This window comes from Engystomops pustulosus, chromosome 2 (genome assembly GCF_040894005.1).
Source record: "Engystomops pustulosus chromosome 2, aEngPut4.maternal, whole genome shotgun sequence".
NCBI lineage: Eukaryota > Metazoa > Chordata > Amphibia > Anura > Leptodactylidae > Engystomops > Engystomops pustulosus.
This window is the reverse complement of record NC_092412.1, coordinates 133,762,291-133,788,670: the sequence shown is the minus strand read 5'-3', so window position 1 is coordinate 133,788,670 and position 26,380 is coordinate 133,762,291. Positions and strand designations below refer to the sequence as shown.

Below are 26,380 nucleotides of genomic sequence, written 5' to 3'. Positions count from 1 at the left end.
TTGCCACTTCACCTTTTCTTTCCACACCCACTTAAAATACTCCCTAATTTATGCACCTATTTATGTAGTAGCTCCTTACTTATAATGGCCACTTTCTGTAGCCCACCCCAGCTTCTTAGACATTTTCCATACACCCCCACTTATAGTACCCCATTTCCTTGTCATGCCCCCTTTTTTGTTGCCATGCTGTGAAGTATGTGATACTACAAATGCATTATTATTAGGAGAGCTCGCAGATGCCATGCTGTTGGGGAATGTTATGTCCCAGTGATATGGATACAGCATGAATAGCTATTGGGTACGTCAGTGACAAGCTATGCGTCCTCCCCCATCATTTCCATGCCTGTGTGTGCCCCCTGGTTGAGTGTGCAGGACACGTGTGCCGGGCACCAGCAGATCTGGGTGAGGCTCTTTGTACAGCAGCTCCTCCCTCCCCCATCATCGGGTGCACAGCCCGGCACAGTGGGGTGGTCCCTATCCCTGGATCTCCTCTCTAGAAGGGATTGTAGTCCTGGATGTGAGGATGCCCGCAGTATGCTGATGCCTCTGTGCCAGGGATGATGATGAGGCTTTCCTCAGTGTGGATGTGAGCTGCCTCTCCTTCTCTATCTCTGGAGCTCCTGTGCTGGGGGCAGGGTCTCTTTCATTCTGCTACACATAAGACTCTCCTCCCTGCAGCCTCTGGACACTGGATGTCATCATTGTCATCAGGCTATGGATGGGAATCTCTCAGCACCTGGCATTTGCTTTTAAGGTTTTCCTTGGATGCCATATTCTTCCCTGTCTGCCTCTCTGGATGTCACTCTGTTCTAGGCAGTCTCACTGGATGAGACTCTGGATGTGATTGTCACTTCAGGCTTGGATGTCCCTTATCTTTTGGCGTTTGCTGCAAAGATCAACAAATTCCCCATAGTTTCTGTTTCCTCCTTTTACAAGGGGGTAAGTGGGTAGTCCTTATACAAATCATAACATCATACAACCATTATGAGTTTCATTCTGTCATCACTCACTGTGTGACATTTTATCATATGTACAGTGCCATACCAGCAACATGCAAATGTCATAACCCCATAACATAAATTATATATATATATATATATAGGCCCCTTTCCATCTGTGTGTATCTGTTTGCCATATGCCACATTCTTTCATTTCCTTTATACTATTTATACTTAATATATTATTTTGTGTATCTCTACCATTGTGTCATTAGCATGTAACATGCAGTGTTATGCCTTCATGGAGTGCCTTATCAGCATAATATTAATATTCAATGTTATCCTCAGTATCTGTTGCCATATATATGTCACTATAATGTATGGATTCTGTCATCATAGACAGTCCCCTGGATAAATAATGATTTAATGATAAGAACACTATGAGCAGATTGAATGAAAAATATGTGATAATTGTGTTTTAGTCAGAATATACAGCCATTTCTAGTCTCTGGAGAGGTTTGCATCCAGCTGGGAAGGCAGAGCGGCATTGTATTTGTTAGTGGTTACATCAGCAGAGAGGTAATACAAATCCAGTCTTCATCAGAAGACATTACACTTTGCTTGTGCGCAATACCATTCAAAATTGTGTCCTCCAGGAGCCAACACAATGTATGGGACACCAGGGTCTTCTCAGATTGGTTGCTTACTGATCTGATCCAGCAATCCAGTCACAGTGGCAGAGGGTGTCTTCTTACATCTCCATACATAATCCTCCAAGAACATGGCTGACGTTTCATGTACTTTCTACGTGTGTACATTTTACTTTTCATATTTTACAGTAATTTAACCCAAAAGCATTACAATGGCTCAACATCTCCAACCCATTGAAACCATGGATTGAATTAAAGGAAATCAACCACTCAAAAAAACAAAAGAAAAAACCTAGAAATATTCACCTCTGCTCCTCTTCACTTTGATCACGGTGCTCTCCGTAGCTAATCTAAACATGCCAGGACCACCTGGAAAAGGAAGTTCTAATTAGTAGCACACAGAACAGGGACAAGAAGTCCAGAGTTTCGTGCTGCTAATTATGCACACCCTTGCCACCTCCTATGCTGGGAGAGTGAGGTGTTGTCACACGAGAGGCGTGAATACATGCCTCTAGCGTGATGATGCCATGCTCACCTATGCTCCTACTGTAGCATGGAAGAGGGAGGTGCAGAGAAATAAAGAAATAACTTTTTTTTGTTAGTGATCCCAGCGTTTCAAGACTAGTGCTGGATGGGACTGGGATCAAGAAGCAGAAGGAGGGGAGGTGAAATGTATCTTATTGATGTTATGTGTGATTGAGCAACACAAAGTATAAAGTATTTGTGAAGAGTAAAAATGGCTAGGGCCCACCAGTGAAATTGATTCATGCTCAATGTTATGTATATTGGGGCTTTGGTTAGGTATATTACAGGTATAGGTTTGTAAGCAGTGGTTGGGGTACTGGGATGATGTTAAGCAGGGCATTGTTGTAAGATGATATAAGAATTTTCCCTGGTTTCTCTGGGTTTCCGCTGGTGGCTGGACTTTGGTTAGGGATGTAAGTGTCAGCCCTAATGTTACCATTTAATAACTGATGGCCATAGTCATCCTCTACCCACCACATACAGAAGTCAACTTGTTTCACTGATAATTAGTAAATGGCACTACATATGCTGATAGTTGTCCCACAATCTGGATGCTTAGTCATTGACTACAGTGCTTAGCAGCCAAAGGCAGAGTGGGCCTCTAGCTCCTCACAGGTAACATGTCTTCCTTTTCAGGGCCAAAACTGCATGAAAACTACCAGCAGCAGATCTCCACACTGTGCCCCTAAAAATACCACAGTATAACACTTACAGTATAGTGACACCTGGATAACATATATGCCACACACTGTGTTTTGTTAATTAATATTACCCTCCAAAACACAACTGATCACACTGTTCCCACCAGATACATCCCTCACAACACAACCTGCTTTGCTATGCTCCATAAATAAATCAAATGTAAACTCCCTTAACAAATGTATTCTGTACCCCCTGCATATATATGCAGCCCCTCTATATATCTTTCAAATTAATCATAAAATAGATGGGTTAATATATAGCCCCCTCAAATAAATTACCCACATAATGTACCTCCAATTATTTGTATAAATATCCCCTACTAATCAATTTTTTTTATAAATTGTTTACAAATTTATTTTATATGTATGGCCTCTATAATCATTAATTTTACATATAATTTATGATTATTTAACATACAGTAAGCCTTTAAATGATTGAAAAATTTAATGGCCACTATATATGACTTACTTATTTAAAGGGGTATTCCCGCGAAAATAACACATTCTCTAATTAACATAAATACAGCATTTCTCAGATATAAGTCCAACCTATTTCTATCAATCCTGCTGTACACAATTTCACCAAGTGTCACTGCTGCACTGAAGTCCGTCGGAGTTCACTTGAGTACACCAAGCTACCCTGGGTGCAGGTAAGTCTGTGTCAAGCGACACTTTTAAAAAAAAAATCCGGCGGTTTTTCCGTATCCGTCAGGTTTTATTACGGCCACTCCCCCCATTTCCGTTGCGTGCATGCCGCCGCCGATGCGCCACAATCCGATCGCGTGCGCCAAAATCTCGGGGCAATTCAGGGAAAATCGGCGCAAATTTGTAATATTCGGGTAACCCGACAGAAAAACGTGATTCTGGCCCTTAGTAAATGACCCCCAATGTGTCTGCTTAGAGAGTCCCCATCCACACCCTGGGATTTTGCTCTGACCAGCCATAGGATCAGTGATAGGAGCTAAAACAGCAATAAAACTGAGTAAAATTGTGAAGTAAAGAGTTTAAATTATCTTTATTGTGTTAACATCACTAGGGAATTGAAATTTGAGAATGTTTCTTTCATGGGAAAATCCCTTTAAAGAGAACCTACCCCCACGAATCTACCTATAAAGGTAGATCGGGTGGTAGGTGGATGTAAGGGACGTGAGGATAGCTCTTTTTAGAGCTAATCCTCACGTCCCCGCTAACTTTATGTAGACTTTATTCCCCTAATATGTAAATTTCGTTATGCGGCTACTTGGGCGTGGAGTAGCCGGCACGAGGCTACACAGCGCGGCTACTCCACGCCCCAGTAGCCACATTACTCCTCCTACCCGGTTGCATGCGCAGAACGCCGGCCGACGGCTGAGCAGTCCCAGCTCCGAGGCCGGAGCTACTGCGCATGCGCAGTAGCCGGCTTGTCGGACGAGGGCGCGCAGCTACGAGGAGCTGCGCGCCGCAAGCAACCGGGTAGGAGGAGTAATGTGGCTACTGGGGCGTGGAGTAGCCGCGCTGTGTAGCCTCGTGCCGGCTACTCCACGCCCCAGTAGCCACATAACGAAATTTACATATTAGGGGAATAAAGTGTACCTAAAGTTAGCGGGGACGTGAGGATTAGCTCTAAAAAGAGCTATCCTCACGTCCCTTACATCCACCTACCACCCGATCTACCTTTATAGGTAGATTCGTGGTGGTAGGTTCCCTTTAAGGGGACGCAATATTAATTAATCATTTAGGGGGGAAATTGTGTGCTTTACATGGAATACATCATCTAGGGGGGGGTATTACATGTATATATATATATATATATATATATATATGTAATAAATATATATAGTATATATGTAATATATATATAGTATATATGAATAAATATTTTAGGAGGCACTGCATGAGAATAATTCACCTATATTATATATATAATTCACCTACATTATATTATTTTATATAATATATTATATATTTTTTTAATATACCCCTTATAGGTCACCTGTCATCAGGTCTTTGTAACTAGTCCTGTCACCACTACCGGCTGGGTAGGTAGTGGTAGGGACAGGGACTATGTCGGTCTGATGCGTGCAGGGGATGTCTCCCAGCCTTTTCTCATTCTTAGAATGGCATCTGCATCTTATAGGTGCAGATGCCATTGACTGTGTGATTGGCAGGCATAGTACTCAATTTGACATTCCAACTGCATCAAGTACTATTACTATTACAGGAAGTGGACTCCAATTTGGATGGAGGCTCCTGCCATAGCGATAAGTGTCGGGGCCCTGTTTAGCCAAGTTTGTTTTTTGAGAATGTTTGTCAACAGCAATTTACATGTGAAGCCACATATACTCAAGGATTTAGGTATGGGCTGTGACTGGGCCATTTTAATAAATGAACTTGCTTTGCCTTAAAGCATTTCTTTTTAGCTTTGCCTGTATGTGTAGAGTAGCTGTCATACAGGAAACTTATACTCTCCACGCTTGGCAATCTCTGCCAGCTCCATAGAGATGAATGAGCAGAACGGTCATGCAGGCCGTCTGCTCCATTACTCTCAGGGTGTGACGAGGAGTCCGGCTGAGGTACCTGGGACCCCATCGGACCCCTCGTTCTCGTGATCTGTGGGGGTCTCATCACTGTGACCCTCACAGATCAGCAAGTTAGGCCCTTTCCTGTGGATCACCGTAATCGTAGTGATCTATAGAATAAAGATAATATCTTATTTTTACTTTACAGCCCCCAAAAACTACAAAAAGAAAGGAGACCAGAGTTGACGATTTTCTTTTCCTCCATACATTCATGAGTTAATAAAATCTCATGAATATGCTAATGACCAACTAAAATGAAGTATTTGTAAAGTGCATCTCATGTCACAGAAAATAAGCCCTTATTTGTCCAATTTGGCAAAAAAAGTAAAATTGTATAGCCAATAAAAAGTGCCAATGCAAATCTGCATCCCTTCCCTTCGATGCCCTGGTTACCGGGTTACCACCACATGTGGGGGATTGTTATACACGGGAGGGATTGAGTATCAAACTTTTTAGAGTGTTTTGGTATTTTATCCACTGAGAATTTGTACATTTTTTGAAGAACACATTCATTTAGCCAAAAGTAGATTTCAAAATTGCACAAGATTTTGTTTTAACCCCTGTACAACAATTAAAGAGTTAACAGACTTCATAAAAGTTGTTTTACATACGTTGAGGGTGTAGTTTCTATAATGGGGTTTTACCATTATTTAGGCCTCTCAAAGTGACTTGAAACTTGAGCAGGTCTCTCAATAGCATGATTTTGTGTTTTTTATGAAAATGTGAAAAATTGCACCTAACGTTCAAACCCTCATGACCTCCCAAAAAAAGAGAGGATACATAAAAAAGCATGTCAACATAAAGCAGACATTTGGTTAATGTTAGTTATCCAGTATTTTTGCTGTTATGACTCTGTGTTGAAAAAGTAGAACATTTAACATTTCAAAAATTGAGAATTTTTGCAAATTTCCACCAAATATTGTGGTTTTTTTAAAAATAAATAAATGCAAAACAAAGTGTCACAAGAAAACAGTTTTAAAATCACCTGGATATGTTAAAGCGTTCCAAAGCTATAATCACTTATAGTGAAACAGGGCAGATTTGAAAAAATGGGCCATGTCAGAAAGGTGAAAAGTGGCTTTGGTGTTAAGGGGTTAAGCAAAAAGGTAAAATTTTGATCTGTTCTAACCAGAACCACTTCTTCCCTGTGCTTTCGTGTCCCATACATAGTTTTTGCATTCTGCAAATGGAACACATAAAATATCTTAAAATACAGTACATTTAAGACAGTGGCTGTAATGTTTAAAAATGAGGACAAGCTCAAGGGCTATAAATACATTAGCAATCCACTGTAGTTTGTACATGTCAAATTAAATATAAACACATCAGAACACAAATAAAAGGTCCATTATTAAATTATATAAATATACTGATCTGCTTTCCCTCCAAGCCTAATACAAAGATCAAGCTACAGTAGCACACAGAATCCCTGCTGCTTTACCATATGTGACAGGTGTGGTCCTGTTTCAGGGTTATCCCTTGTCATCTATGCCCTTGTATCAGTTGGGGCCTTCTCTTTTTACCTGAATTTTAAGAATTTAAAGTCTTAAAGGGAACCTGTCATAAATGTTTGCCCAACCACACTATCAGCCCCTTCCATTAGGGTATGATATTTTCTTTTTTAGCATTTCCTATTTTATGTGAAATCTTAGTTTACCTAAAAAATATCACATCCAAAGTCATGTGAAAATGAGCAGAAAACTGTCATCTTTTACCATAGAAGCGTCAGGTTCAGAGACCGGAGGGGGATCACACAGACGCCTATACCTTGTGTTCTGTATCAGCTGATGTTATCTTTCAACCCACATCAGACTTGTAGTTCAGTGAGCTTTGAAGATATGGGCAGGTAGAGTCATAGATGGCAACAGGGTCGGACTGGGGGACCTAGGTCCCACCAGTGAAATATATTCTGCGGGTCCACCTACTGCTGCTGAAGTGTGCATTTGAATAGCTTTTGCTGTTTCAATAGTTTATATTGGTTTAACAGATAAAAAGCTCGAAGCATCCAGTATATTGTAGTGAATAAAGAGTCATGAACAGCATGTATTATAAATCTACATTTTAATATCCTGAAGCTGAATTTTGTTTGTTGTATGAATACACTGGTTATGTCTGTATATGGTTGATTGACCATTTCATAAGAAGAACCAAACAGTTGAAAAAAATAAAATGAATCAACACAACATAAACTTGCATTAGAATTGTCTGAGCGTAGATGTGTACTTCTATAAAAAGAATGGAAAAGTTAAATGTTATGGTCTAGGGTAAGGGCGGTCATAATGTTGTAGATTATTGGCCCAGGGAGAGGAGGACCAAGGTTGCCATACCTTGAAGGGGGTGTGGGATTTGAGGAATCCACATGCCAGTGCTGTCTCATAAGAGTACATTTGGTTGATCTCTGCTATAAGGTCTTCCCGTTTGGGATAGATGAAGATTTCCATCTCCTGGTTATTGAGAAATGTAGCCGTTTCTCCTGGGTCTCTCTAGTATCTATGCCAAAAATTTGCCCTTGATTGGCAAAAGGAGTCAGTCCAATACTTAGGAGTTCATTTGATTAATTCCACATACTTTGTACTCACATAACTATATCCCTCTTCTGACCTCACTCACTAAGGAATGCGCCTCTCTTCAAAAAAATGGAACCCTCATGGTTAGTCCGCATAACAACGAGCCTTTTGGTTAGACTTATATATTTATTTAGAACTCTGCCGATACCTCTCTGTTAGAGATTTCAATCTAGGGCTTCGACATCCCTTCACAGTTGTACAGTGATTTCCAAATTAACTGCTATAATCAAAATGGCTACCAGTACCAAACATAAAATCGCTGGAGGCTGGTAGTCCCTGTCATTGTGGTATATTACGACACAACCCTTTTATCACAGGCAGCCAAATGGCACAGTGCTACTATATTCTCTCCGTGGATGCAAATAGAAAGCTTTTTAGCTAAGGGAATAAATATTCGCTAACTGATTGTAGCAAAAATGAGGAATCTCAGCAATTGTATACAAGAAGAAAGCGTGTCAAGACAACCAAACTATAAACAAAATATCAAACTTTATTTACACATATGCAATTTTGACAAACACTGACCAATTTAAAAACACTTAAAACGTGTAACAAGTACACAAAACAGGACTCAATGGGATGAAAAGTGTCCAAGTCATCCCAAGAAAACCACCCTGGCTACAACAAATCTTGTCTGGTGTTGATGAATGTACAATAAGAGCTCCCAAAGGGAATCAGCTACATAAGGTGCATGGCAACACAACAGTATAGTAAACTTTTCCTACATAGCAATCATAAGAAATAAGGCACTGTGTATCACCCATATATATACAAAATCATGGTAATTTACCAGACAACACCAGAGACAGCCAGGGGGTCGTGATGCCCCACGCGTTCCGTCACCTAAAGTGACTTCATCAGGGGAGAGCTCTTATTGTACATTCATCAACACCAGACAAGATTTGTTGTAGCCAGGGTGGTTTTCTTGGGATGACTTGGACACTTTTCATCCCATTGAGTCCTGTTTTGTGTACTTGTTACACGTTTTAAGTGTTTTTAAATTGGTCAGTGTTTGTCAAAATTGCATATGTGTAAATAAAGTTTGATATTTTGTTTATAGTTTGGTTGTCTTGACACGCTTTCTTCTTGTATACAATTGCTGGTATTTTTGTGTCTATAAAACAACCAGTGCATATTGGCTGTGCAGGACCCACACCCTTCTTTTGTGAAAAATGAGGAATCTCCCCAACAACATAAGTTAATTTATCAAATTGGAACACTCTGCACCTGACAAACAATAATAATAATGTAGACAGACTCCCCTGGAAAGATTTCTCCATTTCTCTACATGCACTGCAACCGCATCAGGCAAAATGCAGCTTTAACCCCTTAAGGACACAGCCAGTTTATAGTTTAACGCTCAGTCCCATTTTTTGGATTCTGACGTGTCACTTTATATGGTTATAACTTTTTAACACTGTTACTTATCAAAGCGATTCTGAGATTGTTTTTTCCTCACATGTTTTACTTCATTTTAGTGGTAAATGTTGGCTGATAAGTTTTGCGTTTATTCATTTAAAAAAAAGAAAAAAATTATGAATCTTTTGAAAAATGTGCCATTTTCGAAATTCGAAATCATTGTGTTTTCAGGCAGATAGATTTGCCACCTAAATAAGTGGCTAGATAACATTTCCCACATTTCTACTTTACATTTTCATAATTTTTGAAATGTCTGGATAATTTATTTTGATGTCACGCGGCTTACAAATCGAATATAGATTTTCCGTATTTTCAGAATTGACTATTTTGGGGATAAATACAGTTTTGAATTAAATTTTACATATTTAACATAAAAAACCCTATATCAGTGATGGCGAACCTTTTAGAGACCGAGTGCCCAAACTACAACCAAAATCCAGTAATTTACTGTGAAGTGCCAACGTGGCATTTTAAGCTGTAATTTATTGCTACGTATTCTTCCACATCTTTCAATTGTATCGGCCACCTAGGGCCACCAATACAGTTGAAAGAAAGAGGGTCTCTCTGTAGAGGAAGAATGGTGCGTCCAGCAGGATGACCTCCAAAGATAATGCAGCCCTGTCCACACCTCACTTTTCCTGCAGTTCCAATCAGCAAATGAAGTGTCGCTTTAAAATAGCGCTGAGAGCAGCATCTCATACGTTGCTTGAGACTGCAGGAAGAATTGGTGGATTTGTCCTATTTGGTCAACTCTGTCCTGTGGTGATGGCCTGAGTGCCCACAGAAAGGGCTCTGAGTGCCACCTCTGGCACCCGTGCCATAGGTTCGCCATCACTGCCCTATATAATCAACCCATTTCAAATCGGTTATATGTTCATTTAGCGCTAAAATTGACACATTTCCAAAAGATAAAAAGAGAAAACCCACCATACAATTTTTTATGCAATCTCTCTCGAGTACAGAGACCCCCCACATGTGGCCTTTACTTTTATGGGTGCACAGCGAGGTGCGGGAGGGAAGGAGGGACCTGCTGCTGCCAGGATTTCTCATTGGCCTATTTTGTTGTTTATAAAATTTTCGCTTTTTGTTATTGGGGCCATGTGATGGCATTCTTTTTGCAGGATGAGATGCTTTTTCCAGTGTTATCATTTTGGGGTTGGTATCCCCATTGGTAAAAATTTAGGAACTTTTTTTTGAGGACAGGAGTAGAAAAGCATCAATTCTGTACTGAATTTTTTACTTTTTTTTTGTTGTTGTTCACCGTATAGACTAATAGTCATGTTATCTTTATTTTATGGGTCAATAATTATGGGATACCTTACCTGAATATTTTTTCTTATGTTTTATATGTGTCAGAGACACCGGGAGACACTAGTGAGAAGGGAGATGTGGTGTGTTACTGCTTCACCCTTCTCCACCCCTTACAGCATCTCGCTGAATGAGGGCGATGCAGTGAGTAGCAGAGCCGTCACGTCCGCCGGCTAAATAGACTTGGCAGTCACAAGACCATCGGGTCTAAAGGGGTTAAACAGAGCTGCTGAACAGATCCCCAGTGACAGCTGGTCATTTCCTCTGTAACTGAGGCTCTTATAGATTCCTTGTAAAAGCAGTGGTGACATCTCGGTGGGAGGCATCGGCATCGCCAGCCGACAACCCTCCGATGACATCACAGGACCAATCTGATTGGTCCTGTGACGTTGATCATCGCCATTGGCCAGTCAATACAGACCAGCCAATGACAGCGATCAGTGACAATTTTTGTGCAGATCTTACTAGCCCAATGCTCTGTCTCTTTACTGTACCCCAAAACACACGATTACCCCCCCCATTGTCCGTTTTCCCTATCCCCGACAACCATCTGTTGGGAGAAGTAATAGTAGCGTGGGGAAGTAGTAGTAGCCTGGAGGAGGTGTTGTGGTGGCGTGGGGAAGTAGTAGTAGTGTGGAGGAGTTGGAGTAGCGTGGAGGAGTAGGTGTTCTGTGGAGGAGTAGGAGTAGCATGGAGGAGTAAGCGTATTGTGGAGGAGTAAGCGTTTTGTGGAGGAGCAGGCGTTTTGTAAAGAAGCATGTGTTTTGTGGAGGAGCAGGCGTTTTGTGGAGGAGTAGGCGTTTTGTGAAGGAGCAGGTGTTGTGTGGAGGAGGAGGCGTTTTGTGGAGTAGCAGGTGTTGTTTGGAGGAGCAGGCATTGTGTGGAGATGTAGGCATTATTCTGTGTTGTTCTGCGTAGGTTGTGTACTATCCCCCCCATCATGTCCTAGAAGACACATACTGACTTAGAGGTATATAATTATAAGGTTTTATGTGTCCACCTCGTTCTCACAAAGTGACTCTGAGGAACCCTCGAGAAGGCGCTTTCGTAGTAGTGCCTAGGAACAAGGACAAGAGAGAGGTCCTTGTACTAACCACAATACATGGGCACACCACCACCCCTTCCCCTGTACAAGGTACCAGTGTAGAAGTTACATCGATGTGGAGGCCAGAGGGGAACGTTCCTGGAATTTCAAGAGGTGGTAGTCAAGCAGTTGATTTTTAGAGACCAGGAAGGGGGGAATGCTAGTACGTCTGGAAGCAAGGCCACACGTATTGTACCAAGGCAGCACTTTCCAGGAGAAGTTTCCCAAACTACCAGCAAGGGAAGGACTCAGAAGAGGTGCAGGGTGTGCACCCAAAAGGGCATAAAAAACAAACGATATACCAGTGGGACACATGCCCTGAAAAAAACAGGGTAATGCATGAAAGATTGGTTCAGGATTTACCACACGTCCCTGGATATATAATTATACCCTGATGCACTCTCACACAGCTTATACACAGCATACATCATGCCGCATGCTGCACCTTCCCTGCTGAGCTATGCCGTGTGTGGAGCCTGTAGATTATTGCTACATATGGGGTATTGCTGTACCCGGGAGAACCCGTGTCATGATTTTTGGGGTGTTTGTCTCCCGTGGCAGGAGCTGGGCACAAGATGACATAATGGATATTTTGTTCGATGCGCTATCCATTATGCATCAGCCTTGGGGTCCACCTGTGGGGTTAAAATGCTCACCACACCCCTAGATTAATTCATGGAGGGGTGTAGTTTTCAAATAGGGTCAGTTCTCAGGGGTTTCTACTGTACTGATCCCTAAGGGCATCTACAAATGTTTTATGGTGCCAAAAAAATGTAAATATCTGTGCTCCAAATGCCATTCTCTTCCAAGCCCCACCATGTCTCCATCTTGGAGGTTATTGTCACGTACTCGGGAGAACCTGTATGATGATTTTATGGGTGTTTGTCTCCAGTGGCATGAATTGGGCAAAATACGTTTGACAAATTTTGGGAAATTGCAAAGCAAATATTACTTGATACTATTCAATTTGTGTTACATTTGTGCCAGGATCTTATGGGTTAAAATGCTCACACAACCCTGAATAAATTCTTTGAGGGTTGCCCTTTCCTAAAATGGAGTCACTAGTCAGGAGGTTCTATTGTACTGGTACCTCAGGGGCAACCCAACACCAGTCTAGTGAAAAGGATGCTCCAAAAGCAAAATTTTGCCTGTCCCTTCTCAGGCCTCCCTTGTCCCTAGCCTGTAGGCTATTGAAACACATGGGGTATTGCCATACCCGTAATAACCCACAGAATGATTTTTGGGGTGTTTATACACAGTGGCATGAGTTGGGCTGAATACATTTCTTCCTACTATGGCACATTTGAGAAAACAATGCAAATTTTACAATGCCCCCTTCACTTTGTATTACATTTGGCCTCTTGGGGGTTAAAATGTTCATACAACCCTAGATAAATTATTTGAGGGATGCCCTTTCTTAAAATGGGGTCACTACTCGGGGGATTCTATGTTACTGGTACTTCAGGGGCATACTTGTCACTAACTGGTGTTAGGGTGCCCCTGAAGTACCAGTACAATAGAATAGTAAATTTTGGTTCTTCCCTTCTCAGCCCTGCTTTGTTCCCAGCCTGTCAATTATTGGCACATGTGTGGTATTGCAGTACTCGGGGCAACCCGCAGAATGCTTATTGGGGTGGCAAGACTTGGGCACAATATATTAGGCATTAGACATTTTTGAGATAAAAACACAATTTTTGCTCTGCACCGTTTACTTTGGATTAGATTTTGACCAGCATGTTAGGGGTTAAAATGCTTACCACAACCCCAAATAAATTCTTTGAGAGGTGTTTCTGAAATGGTATAATTTTTTGGGGGTTTCTATTGCACCGGTACCTCACGGGCTCTGCGAACATGGCATGGTATGACTTTTTGGCTAAAAAGTAGGCCATTTGAAACTTTGAAAATTGTCATTTTGAAAATTGTCATTTTTAAAAAAAATTTCCTAAATTATTGAATTCCCCCCCCCCCCCCAAAAAAATAAACTGATCACCGAAATGACACTACTAACATAAACTACAATGTCTCACGAGAAAACAATCTCAAAATCACAGGAATATCTTAAAGCATTGAAAATTTATTACCACAGGAAGAGACACATGTCAAATTAAAAGGACTGAGCCTTTACGTACAAACAGGCTGCGTCCTTAAAGGGGTATTCTCGCCTGGGCATTCACATTCAGTTTGATAAATCTGCCATATATAAACATTTCTTCAATTAGATGTTATTAAAAAAAATGTTCCTGTGTGAAGATAATTTCTCATAAATGTAGTCATTTTGTCCCTTAGAAACGAGATAGCTTCCTCGGATACGGCCACCTCTGCCTGAGAGATTGCACAAAGAAACAAAAGGTTTTGTATATGAAATGTCTGGGAGTTACTGCATGTCCCACAGCCGTCCTGATGGTAATGAACGCTGAAGCCAGGTGCCCAGGCAGGACTCTACAGCGCAAGTCTGGCCACCGCTGCCAGAGTGTGACGTGGTCGTATCCGAGGAAGCTATCTGGTTTCTAAGGGACAACCTGACTACATTTATGAGAAATTATCTTCACACAGGAACATTTTTTTTTAAATAACATCCAATTGAAAAAATGTTTATATATGGAAGATTAGTGAAAATTAATGTGAATGCCCAGATGAGAATACCCCTTTAAGGACTTAATGTTCAAGGCCTGCATAAGGCCATATTCACAAGATGACTGAAGTCACAGATGCCCCTGCAACCTCTGGTCGCAGGCGCACCTGTGTACCTCAGTGTGCCCCAGCGTCTGGACTCACCTGTCCTAGCTCCAGTGGTGATCCCTGTAATGGCCCTGCTCTGGCGCCCACAAGCTCCCGTGTCCTAGGGCGCGCACGCCAGTTCTGTTAAATTCAAAGGGCCAGCGCGCCTCTAGTTGGTGCTGGCCAGCTCCCTGCCCTGATAAATTTTAGCTCCTTTTTATGTTCCCTGCCAAATCTTTGTGCTTCCATGCCTGAGAGAAAACTGTATTCCAAGCCCTCTGCGTTTCAGATTTCCCGTTGTGACCTCGATTCCCTTCCTGACTCCGATTCCGTGCTGCCTGTCCTGACCTATTGCTACGTCCCCGACTCCGAACCTGTGCTGCCTATCTTGCCTGTCCCTGACCACGAGTCTGCCACACGATTCTGCACAACGCCTTGGCTGCCACCGTGGACAAAGTTGCGCTTATGGAACAACCTGGTGGTACCATGCCGCAACAAGTCCAACCTGCTTTGCGGCAGGCTCTGGTGAAAACCTGCTAACACTTAGACTCCGGTCCCAGGTGTCGGCTTACGTCATCGCCCACGGTGGTACAGAGGATCCACTACCTCTGATTGTGACAACTGAATTGCATTTTGAAACACATTTCATGCACATCCAGAATAACTTCTCCCTTAATGAAGATGTGTCTAGATCTAAAACTTGCGTACAGCAAGTAGCAACAAGTTTGAAGCATCTCACTACTTAACCCCTGTTTGGGCCACTATGATGTTCCCTAATGTCATGTGGATCGCACATGCCCTATACCTGTGTGATCCACATGACATTGGGGCACGTGCCCAGGGGTGTCTTGTCTGACTTCCTGCTGGGTCAGACTCAGCAGTTCAGACTATGGGTTTGCATAGGCTGACTGTTCTAATACACTGCCATACATCAGTATGGCAGTGTATTAATTTCAGATTATCATTTGTGATAATAAAAACCCATACAATAAAATAAAATAATTACCATATATACTAGAGTATAAGCCTAGTTTTTCAGCACAAAAAAATGTGCTGTAAACCCAAACTCGGCTTATACTCGAGTAAAAAAAATATATCAAAACTCACCTTTCTGGCTTCCCCCACTGCTGGCTATATACTGGGTCAGGGGGCTGGCTATATACTGGGGGATATGGGCTGGCAGGCTATATACTGGGGGGCAGGTGCTGGCTATATACTATGGGGCAGGGTTCGGCAGGCTATATACTGGGCTGTGACCAATGCATTTCCCACCCTCGGCTTATACTAGAGTCAATAGGTTTTCCCAGGATTTTGTGGTAAAATTTGGGGCCTCGGCTTATACTTGGGTCGGCTTATACTCGTGTATATTCAATACTGAACCCTTATGTTAAATGCTCAAAAAAATAAATAAAAAACAAAAAAACACAGCAAAAATTTTGATTTTTGCGCATCTAACCAAACAAAATACACCATAAAGTACAACTCGTCCTGCCCTAAAACAGCTTGATCAACAAAATAATAAAAATATTACGCCGCTTATTAGACGGCAAAATTAAGGGATTTTTCAATGTTATCAATGTTCACATATAACAAATTAAACTTATAAGGGTAGATTTATCAAGCTGTCAGAAAGTCAGAATATTTCTAGTTGCCCATGGCAACCGATCACAGCTCAGCTTTCATTTTACCAGTGCTCATGAATATTTTAAAGGGGAGCTGTGATTGGTTGCCATGGGCAACTAGAAATATTCGGATTTTCATTCTGCTTCTTAGAATATACATATACACTTTACACATAGATACACATAAATATGTACCTGTTATGAATACAAATATACCATAAATTAAAGTACTGCACACATAACTATATACCAGGATATAATACATAGAAGCAATAAATGTGCTGTACAATAAGGCTGAGAGCAGATATAGACTTCACTCATGGATTAAATCGGTCACAGTCACTGCCTTCTCCCTCTGTCCTGGCCTTGTCCGTATCTTGTGGCCTTTTCACAGGTGACAATTCTCCATCAGCTATGCAACCTCTCGAAGACTTTTCCAAGCCGTCCCAGCAGGATTTGCCAGGCAGTCAGCTCCTTGCCACACTGTGCCACTAAAAATATATCACAGTTAGAATATAGTGTCTCCTGGATAACTACTATGTCCCATGCTGCTAAATAACACTCCATACAATTGAATACACTGCCGCGTATAGATATTAAATAACACACAGTGCCCCCAGTCATATACAATTAATAACAGCCGCTCCCCATCATATGTAAAATTAATAAAGCCCCCACCCATGTCATATAAAATTAATAACGGCAGCCATACTGCCATATAACATTAACAACAGCCCTCCCCCCAGTCATATCAAATTCATAATAGCAGCCCACCCCACCGTCATATAAAATTTATAATAGCCCCCCCATCATACAAAATTCATAAAAGCCCCGACCAGTCATGTAAAATTCACAACAGCACCCCCCTTCATATAAAATACATAACAGCAACGCCCCATCATATAAGATTCATAAAAGCCCCAACCAGTCATGTAAAATTCATAACAGCAGACCCCCCTATCCTATAAAATTAACCCCCCACAACTTATAAAATTCATTGGGCCACCCCCCTCATAATAGCATCATAAGAGCCCCCCACCCACTCATTATAACTTCATACAGAATGCCCTTATCAGTGCTCATTAAAAAAAAAAAAAAAAATCCGTACTCTCCTCTTTTTCCCAGTATACACTGGCCTCTCTCAATGCCCTATACATGCGTGACACCGTGTGACTTCACGCATGGCATCATGCACGTCTGCTCTCTGCTGGCAGCCTTCGCATGGGTCCTTTTTGAGGCGGGCGGTGTGGTGCCGATGCCGGCATAACTGCTTCCTTTGTTTAACTGTTTATTGGTATTTTCAATGTATTTTCCAACATATACAAAAGCATAAATACATTGTATGTTTACATTACACAATCCACCTGTAACACAGGATACATAGAAATTATTTAACATGTTTAAACCAAAGTCCTAGTCATTTGGAGTGGAGCCCCATTGACTAGGTAAGAGATTAACCTTATAGAAATACATACCAGAACCAGACAAACGGACAGGGTTAGGTGTACCATTGGGGAGTAGTTGTAATGTACATAGCTACCATTCAGTCTTACAATGCCAATTAGGGGCACAGTCCCCTTTGCTTCTCAAAAAAATCATCCCACAGTGTGCAGATGAGGTCGAAGGGTTCCATTGTATTTTGCGGGAGTGCCGTTAGAAGTTCCATTGTACAAATCTTGTACTCCCTGGAACAGTAGTTGGCCTGGGAAGGAGGGGCAGATTGCCATCTAGATGATATGACACATTTGGCTGCTGTTCGAAGGCGTAATAACAATCTTGCCGCGTGTTTACCCAACTTGCACGGAAGGGCATTCAAAAGGTAGACACTGGATTCTATGGGTTGTCCTAACTCTGTTTCTATTATTTTCTCCACCATGTGCCAATAAGTGTTGATGTGAGAACATGACCAAAAGATATGTGGGGCATCGGCTATTCTAGAGCCACATCTCCAGCATGCCTCTGATTCAGCAGAGAATATTTTGTCTAATAAGTCTGGGGTATAGTACGACCACATCAACACTTTCTATTGGTTTTCCTTATACTTCACAAAACTTCACTCATTGGGATGTCTTAGCTGCTCTGTCCCAGATTCCTTTCCACACTGTCACTGGTGCTCCTGCAATACATATCCTGGGTCACAGGCACAAACGTGTGCCTTACTGTGCCCCCGGAGCCCGCCTGCACGTTGACTCACCTCTCCTGGCTCCAGCAGTGGTCTCCGCGCTCCCCGCCGTCTGGTGTGCGCGTTCCTGTCTCCTAGGGCGAGCGCAAGCTGGCTCTGTAAGATTTAAAGGACTAGCACGCTGATAATTGCCGCTGGCTGGCCGCCTGCCAAGGTAAATTCCTGACCCTTCCTGTGTCCCTAATCTTTGTGCTTTTATACCTAAGAGAAAGCTTTGTTCCATGCCCTTCCTGTCCTGACCTACTGCTACGCCCCTGACTCTGAACCTGTGCTGGGTACCACTTCGACCCAGGTCTCAAGTGTCGGCTTACATCATCGTCCGTGGTGGTCCAGTGGGTCCACTACCCTGGTTCCTGACACACTCAGTGACACACTCAGTGAAAGGCTTTTTCCCTGGAACTCTTCCCATTTAATTATATATTTATGGCAGGGTGCGGCAGGGCTGGTTCTAGACAAAGTGGGGCCCTGGGCAAAACTAAAAGTGGGGCCCAAAAATAAAACTATTTTATGACCAGTCACAGTCAGTAAGAGGCTCCTTTAGTATGGTAAAACAAACTGTAATATGGGAGAATTTTATAGGAGATAGATGATAGGGAGATTGATGGGCAGCATGGTGGATCAGTGGTTAGCACTACAGCCTTGCAGCGCTAGTTAACATATGCAAAGAGTTTGTATGTTCTCTCAGTGTTTTGTGGGTTTCCTCCCACACTCCAAAAAATTACTGGTAGGTTCATTAGATTGTGAGCCCCATGGGGAACGGGACTGATCTGGCAGCTCTCTGTAGCGCTGCGTAATCTGTGTGCGCTATATAAATAAGGAATTATTAATTATAATTATTATGATAGAAGATAAATATGAAAGATGATAGAGATTTCTAGATGCAGAACTATAAAGCAGATCATATATACAATAGATGGATAAGAGAGATAAATACGGTAGAAGAGAAATAGAAGATTATAGGAACTATAGAGATTATAGAGAACTAAACGGATTGATAATAGATATATAGACAGGAGATAGATGATAAGCATCTTCACCCAGGAATTCAACCAAGGGGTATTGTTTACACTTTCACTGCCTGGCATTTCTGTGCATTTTGTCATGTTATTGGCCAGAGCAATTTTTACAATTTTGACGTTTAAAAATAAAATTACAGCAAAAATAATTAAAGTAAAATTGTATTAAAGAGTTTATAGACATGCGCCTCCATGCAATTTTTATTCAAACTGAAGCATTTTATAAAAAATACTTAAAATTTGACTTTGATGGCCAAAAATGTGCTCCAAACAGAAAATATTTACCTTCACATCTCCTAAATGTAATAGATGGACGTGTGTAGAGTTCACAAATGTCCTATATTGATATGTTCACATAAATAAATCCACATAATATCAATAAACCTGAAATACGTAAATATCTGCTTTTCAGCTAGAAATTTTAAGACAGTCACAACCTGCAAAATATATAAAAAAAAAGAATAAAAAGTAAAGGCGCCATAAAACCTATATAATTTTGAAAGCAGACAACCAGGCGATGCATTTGGCAATTAACAATCAAAATTTCCTCCAAAATATGTACAAATCCATAATACTTATATAAAAAAACATACTTTCCTAAAACAGCAAGATGTAAGGAGATCATACAGACCCCAAATGTGTATAGTCACCAAAATATGAAGCAATGGGAACATTAAATCCACAGGGCACACCAAACTATTTTTGCAGAGAATTGCACTGAGCTTCACACAAATCTATCATTGTATGACCCTTACACAATGGTAACCCAAATAAATAACTATATATCCATAAACCAAGCTAATAAATAAAGATAATAAAAGTAAGTAATGTGCCTACACAGCCCCCCAGTAAGTAATGTACCCCACTCAGCCCCCCAGTAAGTAATGTGCTCACACAGCCCCCCAGTAAGTAATGTGCCCACACAGCCCCCCAGTAAGTAATGTGCCCCACACAGCCCCCCCGTAAGTAATGTCCCCCACACAGCCCCCAGTAAGTAATGTCATCCACACAGCCCCCCAGTAAGTAATTTCCTCCACACTGCCTCCATGTTCTCCCCCTTCCGTGGCCCCTCTCATGTCTCACCTCACAGATGCAGCTCTCTCCCTGTGTCCACTGCTTTCCCCAGCAGGTCATGTGACCATGACATCATCAACGGTCCTTCAGCCTCCGATGCTGCAGCTCCTGCTGGGGAAAGCAGTGACTGCAAATGATCTCATCAGGATCTGTGTCCTGAGGACACAGATCCTCATGAAGGAGGGAAGGAATCTTGGCAGCGGGGGCCCGAGTGGGCCACTCAAGTACCCCGTGGCCCCGGCACTTGCCTGGGTTAGCCGGGTGCTGGCGCCGGGCCTGGATGCAGTGGGTGTTGGCGAAGCCAGCGGTGATGAGGGCAGAGTCAGCGTGTTTTGGTATAGCAGTGGGCTACTTCGACCCTGGTTGGAAATGCAAGCCTAATGCAGTTTGATAACTTAAAACCAAAAGTACAAGCGTCAAAAGTTACATTCCCCCTCCAGCCTTTTGGCCTCACACTTCTTTCACAAAAGTTTTCTACTCATTTTCACATGACTTTAAAGGTGATTTTTTTTTAAAGATTAAAGAGTGAAATTTCACATAAACAAGGCAAATCTAGGATATTTCATACCTTGCTACTAGTGGAGTGGAGTAAAAGTTAGTGACAGGTTCTCTATGAGTGAATAAAACACCAGATAAACTGCACGTTGAGCATTCTAGAATGTTGAAAGTACACCACTGAGCTAGGATACATATAAATTATTGTAAATAAAAATATGTTTTATGAAATAGAAGATTCAACGCACATCTATCTGCCACGTTCAAAAAACACACACGCAAAGATGGAATCAAATTTCTCTATGCAAATGAAGTCATAAAGTGACCTTCAAGTTAAGACTTTGGAGGGCATGCTTCATATTTTCAGATGATACTCTAAAATAAATAGATTGAAGGTCAAATAACAGCATCATGGGAAGAATGGAGGGCAGTGGATTTGTTGACTATGGGTACATTTACACAACCGTATGCCCCCTCCCCCTTCATAGAAAAAATTGCTGCATGGCTGCATACACGGGGAAAGATAGAGAATGCTGTTAGGGTAGGATTCAAGACATCCTCTTTTAGTGTGCGTTGGCTGCGTGTTTCTAATCAAAAAGCATGCGTGCACATCATAAGAAATTAATTCAGACACATTTGCTGATTTAAATCTCACTCATGCGATCATGGCCATGGCAAATCTGCACTGCTAGAACTTTATTTGGTTTCACAAAACTATATAGAAATTATGGAAGAAGCAGAAGGGGCGGAGAATTCCCAGCTCGAGTAGTCTCTTGATTGGAGAACTTCCCTGCTGTTGCTTATTGACGTCAGGATTGAAGTCTTGTTGACATTCTTTAGCCTTAATTGTTTTCATTATGATCACGATGCCGGCGCCATTTTATAATGAAGTCTCTGTTACAATGATTTTAGGAAAATAGAACAAGTAGAAATGACAGGATTTGATCTATCAGCAGGTTTACCTTAACAGTCCCCCCTAAATCCTGGAATTTCTCTCAGCTACTCTTAGTCTAGAAGGACCTACAGATCTGCCCATATGTGCTTCGTTCTCCTCTTCACCAGTTGGATGACAGCAGACCCCTGTTGGGTGCGCCCCCATTTAGTGGACTTTCACATATGGGAATCAAATCTCTACTCTACCTCTCCCTACTCCAGGGGGCTGTTTGATATGTTTCAGGGGTGGTTGATCTTAGAGGGATATCTTGATTATGCAAATTTAGGTAACTTGAGTAAGGGGTCTTTGGCTTGTCTAACTACTGATACCCATGATACTAGGTGGACTTGATGGGGGGGACCACATAACACACAATAAGTGACAAGAGCAAAATCACAATCCCCAATTCGCACTTAAAGGAAACCCTTCCAATCCCCCAACCACAAAGTGAAGGATATAGCGTCCACTTCCGAGTTTCTCTTGGGTTCCCTGGACAGTCCTTCAATCTTTTTCAAGAGCATGGGTAATGGATCCATAGGGGGTGATGTCATCTGGGATGTATATGCGACAAGCCACTCCCACCATCTTACAGACTCCTCCCTTCTAAGCAAGGGTCATGTCCAAAATCATGCGGTTCTGGGAAGCATCTCCGGTATAATTCACAAATCTCTGTTGATTACAATAAAACCAGTTAACCCAACCAACATCTTTGCTCATAGCTCTCTGGGGAATAATGGACTCTAGACCTGCCCATATCTGATTGTGGGCCTTGTACTCATCTGGGACCCCCCTTGGTGCTCCCACTGTATCTATATAAATGTTGTCATCTAGGTGCTTCTCTCAGACCTCCAGAATCCTTTGGGATTCTCTACCTTTTCTTATGTGCCTAATCAACCTTATCCCTGGGGATCACGAGGAAGGAATGCACAAGAGTTATCACCGTACACTCACCTTCCCAGCCTCTAGGCCCGACCTGACTCTCCTATCCCCACAAATCCTGTACACATCAGACACTGCTAATACAGGGTTACCTGTGCTGTCAATGTTAAAGAAGGTCATTGTCTGCACCAACTGTAGGTAAAGTCTCCTACCCTGGGGGCATCCTGGTCACCCGTATAGATACAGTGATAGTCATGGTTGGGGTGTCCCTGAGCATACAGTCAGTCAGAAGAGACCAGCTAGCAAGAAGAATAAGTAAGTTTGCAATAGAAAGCGTGGAAGCATGCTGACTTCCCTCTAGCTTCAGACGTGGCACTGGTCAGCAGGACTTGGAAAGGACCGTCATAGCGAGGCTAAAGACTCTCTCTCTGGTGTGTCTTTACCACCACGTAGTCTCCAGGCTTCAGGTTATGCATCCTGAGCTCTCTGTCTGCATCTGAAAAAGGAATCAGAAACACTTTTGCCGACCTTTTTCAAGGCCTGGCTCAACTGTGTGGCATGTTCCACCTAGTTTCCTGCCATCAGCTAAAGGGCCTGTGGGAAGTAGGGGCCTAGTCTGGGTGCACAGCCAAAAAGTACTTCAAAGGGGGGCAATCCCATCTTTCTGTTAAGGGTGGTCCTAACTGAATGGTGGTCAGCAGAAAAGCACTCGCACCATGGTTTCCCTGTTACTTCCATGGCCTCCTGGATCTCTAACTTAGGAGTGCTGTTTAGTTTTTCATTCCCACCACTAACTTGGGAAGGGTAAGGGGTGTCCAGGGCCTGTTCTACACCCAGGAGGGACAAGGCTTCAGGTCTTTAACTGTCCAGTGAAGTGGGTTCTGCGACCGGACTCTATGGTCTCTGGAAGTCCAAACCTGCAGAAAAATCTCACTCACCACCTTCTTGGCTGCAGCTCTGGCGGTAGCCTTGGTCATGGGAGAAGCTTCTGGCCACCCTAGAAAGAGATCAATGCACACAAGCACGTACTCCTACATACCACTTTTTGGTAGCTGGATAAAATCCATCTGCAGTCTCTGGAAGGGATACAGCAGCTTGGGTGTCACCTTCCGTGGGGTCTTTACCACCTTACCCGGGTTGTGGCGGGCACAGACTATACAGGCTTTCACTAGTCTAGTGACAGGGGTAGTAATGCCCGGGGCAAACCACTTGCGGTTTATGAGTACTAGCATGGCCATTTGGAATATGTGTGTGTGTCCGTGGGCTACTTGACTTACAGTCGGGTGCAGGGCTCCGGCCAGGCACACCCTCTCTCCCAGCATCCAGGTCCCATCAGCATCTGGGCTCCAGCTTTCCTCCACACTTCCTTCACTTCTGATGACACTCGGGCCACCAGGGACTGGAACACCTGTGGATCAAACTTTTTTTTTTTTTTTTAATCAAACTTGTTTTTATTAAAATTTTTGAGTTTTAACACAAACAAACAAATCCTTTGCATTACAATCAGTCATTTAGACTTCAGAAGGTTGCATATGTATAATTGGCCAAGCATGGCCTACATTGTTACTCAAGTCCAAAATACAGTATATCCAAGGAATTTCTTCCAAAATGCGGATCAATATACTAACAATATACAGCAACAAACAACCCTCCCCCCCCCCCCAGAGTCAGCTCCCAAGAGTAGGGCATATGCGCCCAAAAATGTTACTTCTCCTAATCTTGCCATAACATCCAGTTATCTAACTAGACTACGTGGCTAGAGAAAGCTGGTATTGCATACTCGACCTTATTTGTAATAACCGTTGCGAAGGCAGACCTGACGTATCCATCCACTTCCCCCAAATTTTTTCGAATTTAGCAATAGAATTTCTTTTCAAGTAAGAACCATATTCCAAAGTGAGCACGTTATTAACTCTACTTATGTACTCCCTCACTAATGGAGGCCGTGGCCTAATCCAGTGTGCCGCTATCAATTTTCTTACTTGATATAGAGACCTCTGAATCCCCACGGTTTGAAGTGCTAATAAGTTGTCTGTATCAAGGATTCCAAACAAACAGGAGAGAGGCGTAGCAGGTATAGTGACCGAGAACACCCTGCCCAATATATCCAACACTTCTTTCCAAAAGTTACCTAACTCTCCACATTCCCACATCATATGCAGGATACCCGCTTCCTCACAACCACACCTAGGGCAATTAGAGTCTCCACGGATCCCTATTTGATGTAGCAACTGTGGTGATCTATATGCCCTATGTAGCATGAATAGATGGGACATTCTATGAGCCTCACTTGGAGATAAGGTGGGCACCATCTCTAGGCAATCTGACCATTGCTCATCCGATATTGGACCTATGTCTCTTTCCCACTTAATACGGCATTTAAGTTGCGTGTCACCCAAAGATTTGTTCAACAGAACCACATTATAAAAAGAGATCAGTCCTTTGGTTGTGTTGGTCATCAATGCTCTATTAAGGGCTCCACAAGGACCTATTATTATTGGACTTGCACGGTTTTGAGTGTCATATGCGTGTCTCAACTGAAGGTATTGGTAAAACCATGCCTGTGGTAGTTGATGAGTGTTACTCAATTCCTCAAATGTTTTACATATACCGTTAGAGCATAGATCCTCTATAGTAATGACACCTTTGTTTTCCCACGGTGAAAAACCTTCCAAGCGGAAAATTTCGGGTAGAGCAGGGTTTCTCCATATAGGACTAAAGGGGGTATATTTGGGGACTCCCAAAATAGCTTTCACCTTGGTCCATATCTTTTCCATTAATACCAAAGTAGGTTTCTTACTTAACTGACCACCCCCAAAACTAGCTTCTAGAGCGTGTGCTGGAGTGGGGAACCCAGTCCATGACATAATCAATCTGCCAGCTGAGTTAACTCCCTCCTTCCTTCCCCAGCCCGCAAAATGCTGAATTTGCGAGGCCAAGAAGTATAACCATGGACTAGGAATAGCCAGACCACCATCTGTTTTACTCCTCTGAAGCGTATCTAAACTGATCCTCGCCTGCTGTCCCTTCCAGATCAGTTTGCGAAACAGCCCTTGAATTTTGTGGAAATATGACTGCGCTATCCAGACCGGAGAGTTGTGTAGGATATACAAAAGCTGCGGCATCAGGACCATTTTAACTAAATTACCTCTGCCTATCGGGGAGAGAGGTAGTTTACACCACATCTGGATCTTACTCATAATACGAGAAAGTAGCGGTTCTAGGTTGTCCTTTATATAGTCCTTTGGTTGTTTAGTGACCATCACCCCTAAGTACTTAATCTTAGATTCCACATGAAGAGAACCCACGGTGCTGGGGTCCCCAGGGATAGGATCAAGAGGGAGTAGGACTGATTTGTTCCAGTTAATACTGAACCCTGAGTATGACCCAAAAGTCTTAATTATATCCATTGCTCCTGTGAGTGACTTATCTGTATCTCCGAGGTATATCAGCATGTCATCAGCATAAAGGGAAACACGTTCCTCCCGGTCTCCCCCTGCAAATCCCTGCACTTCTGTGGTGCTTCTAAGTATGGCCGCTAAAGGTTCTATTGCGAGCGAAAACAAAAACGGAGAGAGCGGACAGCCCTGTCGCGTCCCTCTCTCCAGTTCAAAGGCATCAGAAACCAGCCCGTTAACTTTAATTCTTGCTTTTGGACCATTGTATAGCAGCTGAACCTTTCTAATAAAATTAGGTCCGAAGCCCATTCT

The 26,380-nt window shown here is 42.5% G+C and overlaps 1 protein-coding gene and 1 long non-coding RNA gene across 13 annotated transcripts in view; one reads left to right on the top strand and one right to left on the bottom strand.

Annotated features, from left to right (window-relative positions):
• Positions 1-424: 424 nt before the first annotated feature.
• Positions 425-26,380, top strand: part of MACF1 (microtubule actin crosslinking factor 1) — a 209,448-nt gene continuing 183,492 nt past the window's right edge. For 7 of the 12 annotated variants that reach the window (XM_072136538.1, XM_072136545.1, XM_072136544.1 and 4 more), the window contains exon 1: positions 425-939. The gene's annotated coding sequence lies outside the window, so the exon portion shown is untranslated. The remainder of the gene's footprint in view (positions 940-26,380) is intronic. The other 5 variants (XM_072136541.1, XM_072136540.1, XM_072136535.1 and 2 more) reach the window with 3 other exon arrangements.
• LOC140118516 (uncharacterized) overlaps positions 14,383-26,380 on the bottom strand; it is a 77,612-nt gene continuing 65,614 nt past the window's right edge. Inside the window, exon 3 of the long non-coding RNA XR_011853208.1 lies at positions 14,383-16,581. This is a non-coding gene — a long non-coding RNA (uncharacterized lncRNA). The remainder of the gene's footprint in view (positions 16,582-26,380) is intronic.